Raw genomic sequence first — 11,315 nt, 5'->3', positions numbered from 1 at the left:
CCAGTTTTGGATTACTTTAATTAACAAAAAAAAATGCATATAGCAGAGGATAGTTTCAATCTGCCTACCTCTGGGTTATGGGCCCAGCATGCTTCCATTGCAGTACTCTGCTGCACATGTAAGTGCAAGAGATCCTGAAGCACTCACTCATCATGGGAAAGTACCAATGCGTTTCTTCATTGGTTGATGGAAGAAACATCTTACAAAATCTCTCCAGATTATTGACTTTTTAAAGTTTTCTAGGAAACGTTCTAGATGAATGCTTATTAGCCTTTGTCAGTATGTACTTTTGCAAAGTGTCTCTGTGGTGCAATCGGTTAGTGTGTTTGGTTATTAACCAAAGGGTTGGTGGTTCAATCCCACCCAGGGATGTTATTGACCTTGTTATCAGATTTTGGTGATCTTTAAGTAGACAAGTCAAAATTTCAAACCCCCTCTTATGGTGTAGGGTACCTGGCCTACTCTGATGTAATCAGAGTTAGATTTGATTAAGTGATTTTATCAAAAAACAGCTAGGAAGCACAATTTAGCAGTGGGTTGCAGAGAAAATGAAATATGCTGGCAGAAAAATCCAATTGAGTGATTAAACAGCTCTTCATTTTCTGGCTTTATTTTTATGCTAACAAATTTGTTCTCTGAAAAGTGTCCACAAAGCCAAGTATCGGATTAACATCTTTGTAGGGATGGTTTTTCACCTATTACTAAATTAAACTTGCTTCATTGGAAAGGCAGCAAGATGCATCCTCATTTCAATATCTACTGAAATAATACAGGTTGACACCAGGAAACATTAACGCCACTGCATCCTTGCTGCTTTCTCATGTGGAAGTCTGTTTAATGTGAAAACAAGGTGATATCTAATTAGCACACAGGTAAGGAATTAAGAAAATCTTTATTTAAGGGTGAAGATGTTTCTCACAAAATCGTTGCCCCAATGCATCATTGAAATTCAAGCTGGAAAGATGATTTTAATATATCACTTGTACATTTTGTATTGCTCTTCTGGTGACAATGTAGTTTGTTTTTGTCAATTACCATTTTAATAATCGGGTAAAGAAAATTAATTGGATTTTTGAAAGAAAACAATACTGTCAATATACTATTAAAACAAATTAAAATGGTAAAAGTTATTGTACTTTAAGTAAAAATAAAAGCTAAAATATCAATCCCAGTTTTTGATTACTTTAATGAACAAAAAAAAATGCATATAGCAAAGGATAGTTTCAATCTGCCTACCTCTGGGTTATGGGCCCAGCATGCTTCCATTGCAGTACTCTGCTGCACATGTAAGTGCAAGAGATCCTGAAGCACTCACTCATCATGCGAAAGTACCAATGTGTTTCTTCGTTGGTTGCTGGAAGAAACATCTTACAAAAACTCTCCAGATTATTGACTTTTTAAAGTTTTTTTAGGAAACGTTCTAGATGAATGCTTATTAGTCTTTGTCAGTATGTGCTTTTTGCAAAGTGTCTCTGTGGCGCAATTGGTTAGTGTGTTCAGCTATTAATCAAAAAGTTGGTGGTTCAATCCCACCCAGGGACATAATTGACCTTGTGATCAGATTTTGGTGATATTTAAGTAGACAAGTCAAAATTGCAAACCCCCTCTTATGGTGTAGGGTACCTGGCCTTCTCTGATGTAATCAGAGTTAGATTTGATTAAGTGATTTTATAAAAAAACAGCTAGGAAGCACAATTTAGCAGTGGGTTGCAGAGAAAAAGAAAAATGCTGGCAGAAAAATCCAATTGAGTGATTAAACAGCTCTTCATTTTCTGGCTTTATTTTTATGATAACAAATTTGTTCTCTGAAAAGTGTCCACAAAGCCAAGTATCTGATTAACATTTTTGTAGGGATGGTTTTTCACCTATTACTAAATTAAACTTGCTTCATTGGAAAGGCAGCAAGATGCATCCTCATTTCAATATCTACGGAAATAATACAGGTTGACACCAGGAAACATTAACGCCACTGCATCTTTGCTGTTTTCTCATGTGGAAGTCTGTTTAATGTGAAAACAAGGTGATATCTAATTAGCACACAGGTAAGGAATTAAGAAAATCTTTATTTAAGGGTGAAGATGTTTCTCACAAAATCGTTGCCCCAATGCATCATTGAAATTCAAGCTGGAAAGATGATTTTAATATATCACTTGTACATTTTGTATTGCTCTTCTGGTGACAATGTAGTTTGTTTTTGTCAATTACCATTTTAAAAATCGGGTAAAGAAAATTAATTGGATTTTTGAAAGAAAACAATACTGTCAATATACTATTAAAACAAATTAAAATGGTAAAAGTTATTGTACTTTAAGTAAAAATAAAAGCTAAAATATCAATCCCAGTTTTGGATTACTTTAATGAACAAAAAAAAATGCATATAGCAAAGGATAGTTTCAATCTGCCTACCTCTGGGTTATGGGCCCAGCATGCTTCCATTGCAGTACTCTGCTGCACATGTAAGTGCAAGAGATCCTGAAGCACTCACTCATCATGCGAAAGTACCAATGTGTTTCTTCGTTGGTTGCTGGAAGAAACATCTTACAAAAACTCTCCAGATTATTGACTTTTTAAAGTTTTTTTAGGAAACGTTCTAGATGAATGCTTATTAGTCTTTGTCAGTATGTACTTTTTGCAAAGTGTCTCTGTGGCGCAATTGGTTAGTGTGTTCAGCTATTAATCAAAAAGTTGGTGGTTCAATCCCACCCAGGGACATAATTGACCTTGTGATCAGATTTTGGTGATATTTAAGTAGACAAGTCAAAATTGCAAACCCCCTCTTATGGTGTAGGGTACCTGGCCTTCTCTGATGTAATCAGAGTTAGATTTGATTAAGTGATTTTATAAAAAAACAGCTAGGAAGCACAATTTAGCAGTGGGTTGCAGAGAAAAAGAAAAATGCTGGCAGAAAAATCCAATTGAGTGATTAAACAGCTCTTCATTTTCTGGCTTTATTTTTATGATAACAAATTTGTTCTCTGAAAAGTGTCCACAAAGCCAAGTATCTGATTAACATTTTTGTAGGGATGGTTTTTCACCTATTACTAAATTAAACTTGCTTCATTGGAAAGGCAGCAAGATGCATCCTCATTTCAATATCTACGGAAATAATACAGGTTGACACCAGGAAACATTAACGCCACTGCATCTTTGCTGTTTTCTCATGTGGAAGTCTGTTTAATGTGAAAACAAGGTGATATCTAATTAGCACACAGGTAAGGAATTAAGAAAATCTTTATTTAAGGGTGAAGATGTTTCTCACAAAATCGTTGCCCCAATGCATCATTGAAATTCAAGCTGGAAAGATGATTTTAATATATCACTTGTACATTTTGTATTGCTCTTCTGGTGACAATGTAGTTTGTTTTTGTCAATTACCATTTTAAAAATCGGGTAAAGAAAATTAATTGGATTTTTGAAAGAAAACAATACTGTCAATATACTATTAAAACAAATTAAAATGGTAAAAGTTATTGTACTTTAAGTAAAAATAAAAGCTAAAATATCAATCCCAGTTTTGGATTACTTTAATGAACAAAAAAAAAATGCATATAGCAAAGGATAGTTTCAATCTGCCTACCTCTGGGTTATGGGCCCAGCATGCTTCCAGTGCAGTACTCTGCTGCACATGTAAGTGCAAGAGATCCTGAAGCACTCACTCATCATGCGAAAGTACCAATGTGTTTCTTCATTGGTTGCTGGAAGAAACATCTTACAAAAACTCTCCAGATTATTGACTTTTTAAAGTTTTTCTAGGAAACGTTCTAGATGAATGCTTATTAGTCTTTGTCAGTATGTACTTTTTGCAAAGTGTCTCTGTGGCGCAATCGGTTAGTGTGTTCAGCTATTAATCAGAAGGTTGGTGGTTCAATCCCACCCAGGGACGTAATTGACATTGTGATCAGATTTTGGTAATATTTAAGTAGACAAGTCAAAATTGCAAAACCCCTCTTATGGTGTAGGGTACCTGGCCTTCTCTGATGTAATCAGAGTTAGATTTGATTAAGTGATTTTATTAAAAAAACAGCTAGGAAGCACAATTTAGCAGTGGGTTGCAGAGAAAAAGAAAAATGCTGGCAGAAAAATCCAATTGAGTGATTAAACAGCTCTTCATTTTCTTGCTTTATTTTTATGATAACAAATTTGTTCTCTGAAAAGTGTCCACAAAGCCAAGTATCTGATTAACATCTTTGTAGGGATGGTTTTTCACCTATTACTAAATTAAACTTGCTTCATTGGAAAGGCAGCAAGATGCATCCTCATTTCAATATCTACGGAAATAATACAGGTTGACACCAGGAAACATTAACGCCACTGCATCTTTGCTGTTTTCTCATGTGGAAGTCTGTTTAATGTGAAAACAAAGTGATATCTAATTAGCACACAGGTAAGGAATTAAGAAAATCTTTATTTAAGGGTGAAGATGTTTCTCACAAAATCGTTGCCCCAATGCATCATTGAAATTCAAGCTGGAAAGATGATTTTAATATATCACTTGTACATTTTGTATTGCTCTTCTGGTGACAATGTAGTTTGTTTTTGTCAATTACCATTTTAATAATCGGGTAAAGAAAATTAATTGGATTTTTGAAAGAAAACAATACTGTCAATATACTATTAAAACAAATTAAAATGGTAAAAGTTATTGTACTTTAAGTAAAAATAAAAGAGCAAAAATATCAATCCCAGTTTTGGATTACTTTAATTAACAAAAAAAAAATGCATATAGCAGAGGATAGTTTCAATCTGCCTACCTCTGGGTTATGGACCCAGCATGCTTTCATAACAGTACTCTGCTGCACATGTAAGTGCAAGAGATCCTGAAGCACTCACTCATCATGGGAAAGTACCAATGTGTTTCTTCATTGGTTGATGGAAGAAACATCTTACAAAAACTCTCCAGATTATTGACTATTTAAAGTTTTTATAGGAAACGTTCTAGATGAATGCTTATTAGCCTTTGTCAGTATGTACTTTTGCAAAGTGTCGCTGTGGCGCAATCAGTTAGTGTGTACAGCTATTAACCAAAAGGTTGGTGGTTCAATCCCACCCAGGGACATAATTGACCTTGTTATCAGATTTTGGTGATCTTTAAGCAGACAAGTCAAAATTTCAAACCCCCTGTTATGGTGTAGGGTACCTGGCCTTCTCTGATGTAATCAGAGTTAGATTTGATTCAGTGATTTTATAAAAACAGCTAGGAAGCACAATTTAGCAGTGGGTTGCAGAGAAAAAGAAATATGCTGGCAGAAAAATCCAATTGAGTGATTAAACAGCTCTTCATTTTCTGGCTTTATTTTTATGCTAACTAATTTGTTCTCTGAAAAGTGTCCACAAAGCCAAGTATCTGATTAACATATTTGTAGGGATGGTTTTTCACCTATTACTAAATTAAACTTGCTTCATTGGAAAGGCAGCAAGATGCATCCTCATTTCAATATCTACTGAAATAATACAGGTTGACACCAGGAAACATTAACGCCACTGCATCCTTGCTGCTTTCTCATGTGGAAGTCTGTTTAATGTGAAAACAAGGTGATATCTAATTAGCACACAGGTAAGGAATTAAGAAAATCTTTATTTAAGGGTAAAGATGTTTCTCACAAAATCATTGCCCCAATGCATCATTGAAATTCAAGCTGGAAAGATGATTTTAATATATCACTTGTACATTTTGTATTGCTCTTCTGGTGACAATGTAGTTTGTTTTTGTCAATTACCATTTTAATAATAGGGTAAAGAAAATTAAGTGGATTTTTGAAAGAAAACAATACTGTCAATATACTATTAAAACAAATTAAAATGGTAAAAGTTATTGTACTTTAAGTAAAAATAAAAGCTAAAATATCAATCCCAGTTTTGGATTACTTTAATGAACAAAAAAAAAATGCATATAGCAAAGGATAGTTTCAATCTGCCTACCTCTGGGTTATGGGCCCAGCATGCTTCCATTGCAGTACTCTGCTGCACATGTAAGTGCAAGAGATCCTGAAGCACTCACTCATCATGCGAAAGTACCAATGTGTTTCTTCATTGGTTGCTGGAAGAAACATCTTACAAAAACTCTCCAGATTATTGACTTTTTAAAGTTTTTCTAGGAAACGTTCTAGATGAATGCTTATTAGTCTTTGTCAGTATATTCTTTTTGCAAAGTGTCTCTGTGGCGCAATCGGTTAGTGTGTTCAGCTATTAATCAAAAGGTTGGTGGTTCAATCCCACCCAGGGACGTAATTGACCTTGTGATCAGATTTTGGTGATATTTAAGTAGACAAGTCAAAATTGCAAACCCCCTCTTATGGTGTAGGGTACCTGGCCTTCTCTGATGTAATCAGAGTTAGATTTGATTAAGTGATTTTATAAAAAAACAGCTAGGAAGCACAATTTAGCAGTGGGTTGCAGAGAAAAAGAAAAATGCTGGCAGAAAAATACAATTGAGTGATTAAACAGCTCTTCATTTTCTGGCTTTATTTTTATGATAACAAATTTGTTCTCTGAAAAGTGTCCACAAAGCCAAGTCTCTGATTAACACCTTTGTAGGGATGGTTTTTCACCTATTACTAAATTAAACTTGCTTCATTGGAAAGGCAGCAAGATGCATCCTCATTTCAATATCTACTGAAATAATATAGGTTGACACCAGGAAACATTAACGCCACTGCATCCTTGCTGCTTTCTCATGTGGAAGTCTGTTTAATGTGAAAACAAGGTGATATCTAATTAGCACACAGGTAAGGAATTAAGAAAATCTTTATTTAAGGGTGAAGATGTTTCTCACAAAATCGTTGCCCCAATGCATCATTGAAATTCAAGCTGGAAAGATGATTTTAATATATCACTTGTACATTTTGTATTGCTCTTCTGGTGACAATGTAGTTTGTTTTTGTCAGTTACCGTTTTAATAATCGGGTAAAGAAAATTAATTGGATTTTTGAAAGAAAACAATACTGTCAATATACTATTAAAACAAATTAAAATGGTAAAAGTTATTGTACTTTAAGTAAAAATAAAAGCTAAAATATCAATACCAGTTTTGGATTACTTTAATGAACAAAAAAAAAATGCATATAGCAGAGGATAGTTTCAATCTGCCTACCTCTGGGTTATGGACCCAGCATGCTTCCATTACAGTACTCTGCTGCACATGTAAGTGCAAGAGATCCTGAAGCACTCACTCATCATGGGAAAGTACCAATGTGTTTCTTCATTGGTTGATGGAAGAAACATCTTACAAAAACTCTCCACATTATTGACTTTTTAAAATGTTTCTAGGAATCGTTCTAGATGAATGCTTATTAGCCTTTGTCAGTAAGTACTTTTGCAAAGTGTCGCTGTGGCGCAATCAGTTAGTGTGTAAGGCTATTAACCAAAAGGTTGGTGGTTCAATCCCACCCAGGGACTTAATTGACCTTGTTATCAGATTTTGGTGATCTTTAAGCAGACAAGTCAAAATTTCAAACCCCCTGTTATGGTGTAGGGTACCTGGCCTTCTCTGATGTAATCAGAGTTAGATTTGATTCAGTGATTTTATAAAAACAGCTAGGAAGCACAATTTAGCAGTGGGTTGCAGAGAAAAAGAAATATGCTGGCAGAAAAATCCAATTGAGTGATTAAACAGCTCTTCATTTTCTGGCTTTATTTTTATGCTAACTAATTTGTTCTCTGAAAAGTGTCCACAAAGCCAAGTATCTGATTAACATATTTGTAGGGATGGTTTTTCACCTATTACTAAATTAAACTTGCTTCATTGGAAAGGCAGCAAGATGCATCCTCATTTCAATATCTACTGAAATAATACAGGTTGACACCAGGAAACATTAACGCCACTGCATCCTTGCTGCTTTCTCATGTGGAAGTCTGTTTAATGTGAAAACAAGGTGATATCTAATTAGCACACAGGTAAGGAATTAAGAAAATCTTTATTTAAGGGTAAAGATGTTTCTCACAAAATCATTGCCCCAATGCATCATTGAAATTCAAGCTGGAAAGATGATTTTAATATATCACTTGTACATTTTGTATTGCTCTTCTGGTGACAATGTAGTTTGTTTTTGTCAATTACCATTTTAATAATAGGGTAAAGAAAATTAAGTGGATTTTTGAAAGAAAACAATACTGTCAATATACTATTAAAACAAATTAAAATGGTAAAAGTTATTGTACTTTAAGTAAAAATAAAAGCTAAAATATCAATCCCAGTTTTGGATTACTTTAATGAACAAAAAAAAAATGCATATAGCAAAGGATAGTTTCAATCTGCCTACCTCTGGGTTATGGGCCCAGCATGCTTCCATTGCAGTACTCTGCTGCACATGTAAGTGCAAGAGATCCTGAAGCACTCACTCATCATGCGAAAGTACCAATGTGTTTCTTCATTGGTTGCTGGAAGAAACATCTTACAAAAACTCTCCAGATTATTGACTTTTTAAAGTTTTTCTAGGAAACGTTCTAGATGAATGCTTATTAGTCTTTGTCAGTATATTCTTTTTGCAAAGTGTCTCTGTGGCGCAATCGGTTAGTGTGTTCAGCTATTAATCAAAAGGTTGGTGGTTCAATCCCACCCAGGGACGTAATTGACCTTGTGATCAGATTTTGGTGATATTTAAGTAGACAAGTCAAAATTGCAAACCCCCTCTTATGGTGTAGGGTACCTGGCCTTCTCTGATGTAATCAGAGTTAGATTTGATTAAGTGATTTTATAAAAAAACAGCTAGGAAGCACAATTTAGCAGTGGGTTGCAGAGAAAAAGAAAAATGCTGGCAGAAAAATACAATTGAGTGATTAAACAGCTCTTCATTTTCTGCCTTTATTTTTATGATAACAAATTTGTTCTCTGAAAAGTGTCCACAAAGCCAAGTATCTGATTAACATATTTGTAGGGATGGTTTTTCACCTATTACTAAATTAAACTTGCTTCATTGGAAAGGCAGCAAGATGCATCCTCATTTCAATATCTACTGAAATAATACAGGTTGACACCAGGAAACATTAACGCCACTGCATCCTTGCTGCTTTCTCATGTGGAAGTCTGTTTAATGTGAAAACAAGGTGATATCTAATTAGCACACAGGTAAGGAATTAAGAAAATCTTTATTTAAGGGTAAAGATGTTTCTCACAAAATCATTGCCCCAATGCATCATTGAAATTCAAGCTGGAAAGATGATTTTAATATATCACTTGTACATTTTGTATTGCTCTTCTGGTGACAATGTAGTTTGTTTTTGTCAATTACCATTTTAATAATAGGGTAAAGAAAATTAAGTGGATTTTTGAAAGAAAACAATACTGTCAATATACTATTAAAACAAATTAAAATGGTAAAAGTTATTGTACTTTAAGTAAAAATAAAAGCTAAAATATCAATCCCAGTTTTGGATTACTTTAATGAACAAAAAAAAAAATGCATATAGCAAAGGATAGTTTCAATCTGCCTACCTCTGGGTTATGGGCCCAGCATGCTTCCATTGCAGTACTCTGCTGCACATGTAAGTGCAAGAGATCCTGAAGCACTCACTCATCATGCGAAAGTACCAATGTGTTTCTTCATTGGTTGCTGGAAGAAACATCTTACAAAAACTCTCCAGATTATTGACTTTTTAAAGTTTTTCTAGGAAACGTTCTAGATGAATGCTTATTAGTCTTTGTCAGTATATTCTTTTTGCAAAGTGTCTCTGTGGCGCAATCGGTTAGTGTGTTCAGCTATTAATCAAAAGGTTGGTGGTTCAATCCCACCCAGGGACGTAATTGACCTTGTGATCAGATTTTGGTGATATTTAAGTAGACAAGTCAAAATTGCAAACCCCCTCTTATGGTGTAGGGTACCTGGCCTTCTCTGATGTAATCAGAGTTAGATTTGATTAAGTGATTTTATAAAAAAACAGCTAGGAAGCACAATTTAGCAGTGGGTTGCAGAGAAAAAGAAAAATGCTGGCAGAAAAATACAATTAAGTGATTAAACAGCTCTTCATTTTCTGGCTTTATTTTTATGATAACAAATTTGTTCTCTGAAAAGTGTCCACAAAGCCAAGTATCTGATTAACATCTTTGTAGGGATGGTTTTTCACCTATTACTAAATTAAACTTGCTTCATTGGAAAGGCAGCAAGATGCATCCTCATTTCAATATCTACGGAAATAATACAGGTTGACACCATGAAACATTAACGCCACTGCATCTTTGCTGTTTTCTCATGTGGAAGTCTGTTTAATGTGAAAACAAGGTGATATCTAATTAGCACACAGGTAAGGAATTAAGAAAATCTTTATTTAAGGGTGAAGATGTTTCTCACAAAATCGTTGCCCCAATGCATCATTGAAATCCAAGCTGGAAAGATGATTTTAATATATCACTTGTACATTTTGTATTGCTCTTCTGGTGACAATGTAGTTTGTTTTTGTCAATTACCATTTTAATAATCGGGTAAAGAAAATTAAGTGGATTTTTGAAAGAAAACAATACTGTCAATATACTATTAAAACAAATTAAAATGGTAAAAGTTATTGTACTTTAAGTAAAAATAAAAGAGCAAAAATATCAATCCCAGTTTTGGTTTACTTTAATTAACAAAAAAAAATGCATATAGCAGAGGATAGTTTCAATCTGCCTACCTCTGGGTTATGGACCCAGCGAGCTTCCATTACAGTACTCTGCTGCACATGTAATTGCAAGAGATCCTGAAGCACTCACTCATCATGGGAAAGTACCAATGTGTTTCTTCATTGGTTGATGGAAGAAACATCTTACAAAAACTCTCCAGATTATTGACTATTTAAAGTTTTTCTAGGAAACGTTCTAGATGAATGCTTATTAGCCTTTGTCAGTATGTACTTTTGCAAAGTGTCGCTGTGGCGCAATCAGTTAGTGTGTACGGCTATTAACCAAAAGGTTGGTGGTTCAATCCCACCCAGGGACGTAATTGACCTTGTTATCAGATTTTGGTGATCTTTAAGTAGACAAGTCAAAATTTCAAAAACCCCTGTTATGGTGTAGGGTACCTGGCCTTCTCTGATGTAATCAGAGTTAGATTTGATTCAGTGATTTTATAAAAACAGCTAGGAAGCACAATTTAGCAGTGGTTTGCAGAGAAAAAGAAATATGCTGGCAAAAAAATCCAATTGAGTGATTAAACAGCTCTTCATTTTCTGGCTTTATTTTTATGCTAACAAATTTGTTCTCTGAAAAGTGTCCACAAAGCCAAGTATCTGATTAACATCTTTGTAGGGATGGTTTTTCACCTATTACTAAATTAAACTTGCTTCATTGGAAAGGCAGCAAGATGCATCCTCATTTCAATATCTACTGAAATAATACAGGTTGACAC

Source organism: Pseudophryne corroboree, unplaced genomic scaffold (genome assembly GCF_028390025.1).
Source record: "Pseudophryne corroboree isolate aPseCor3 unplaced genomic scaffold, aPseCor3.hap2 scaffold_142, whole genome shotgun sequence".
In the NCBI taxonomy this organism is placed as follows: Eukaryota; Metazoa; Chordata; class Amphibia; order Anura; family Myobatrachidae; genus Pseudophryne; species Pseudophryne corroboree.
Note: the sequence above shows the minus strand (reverse complement) of the source record.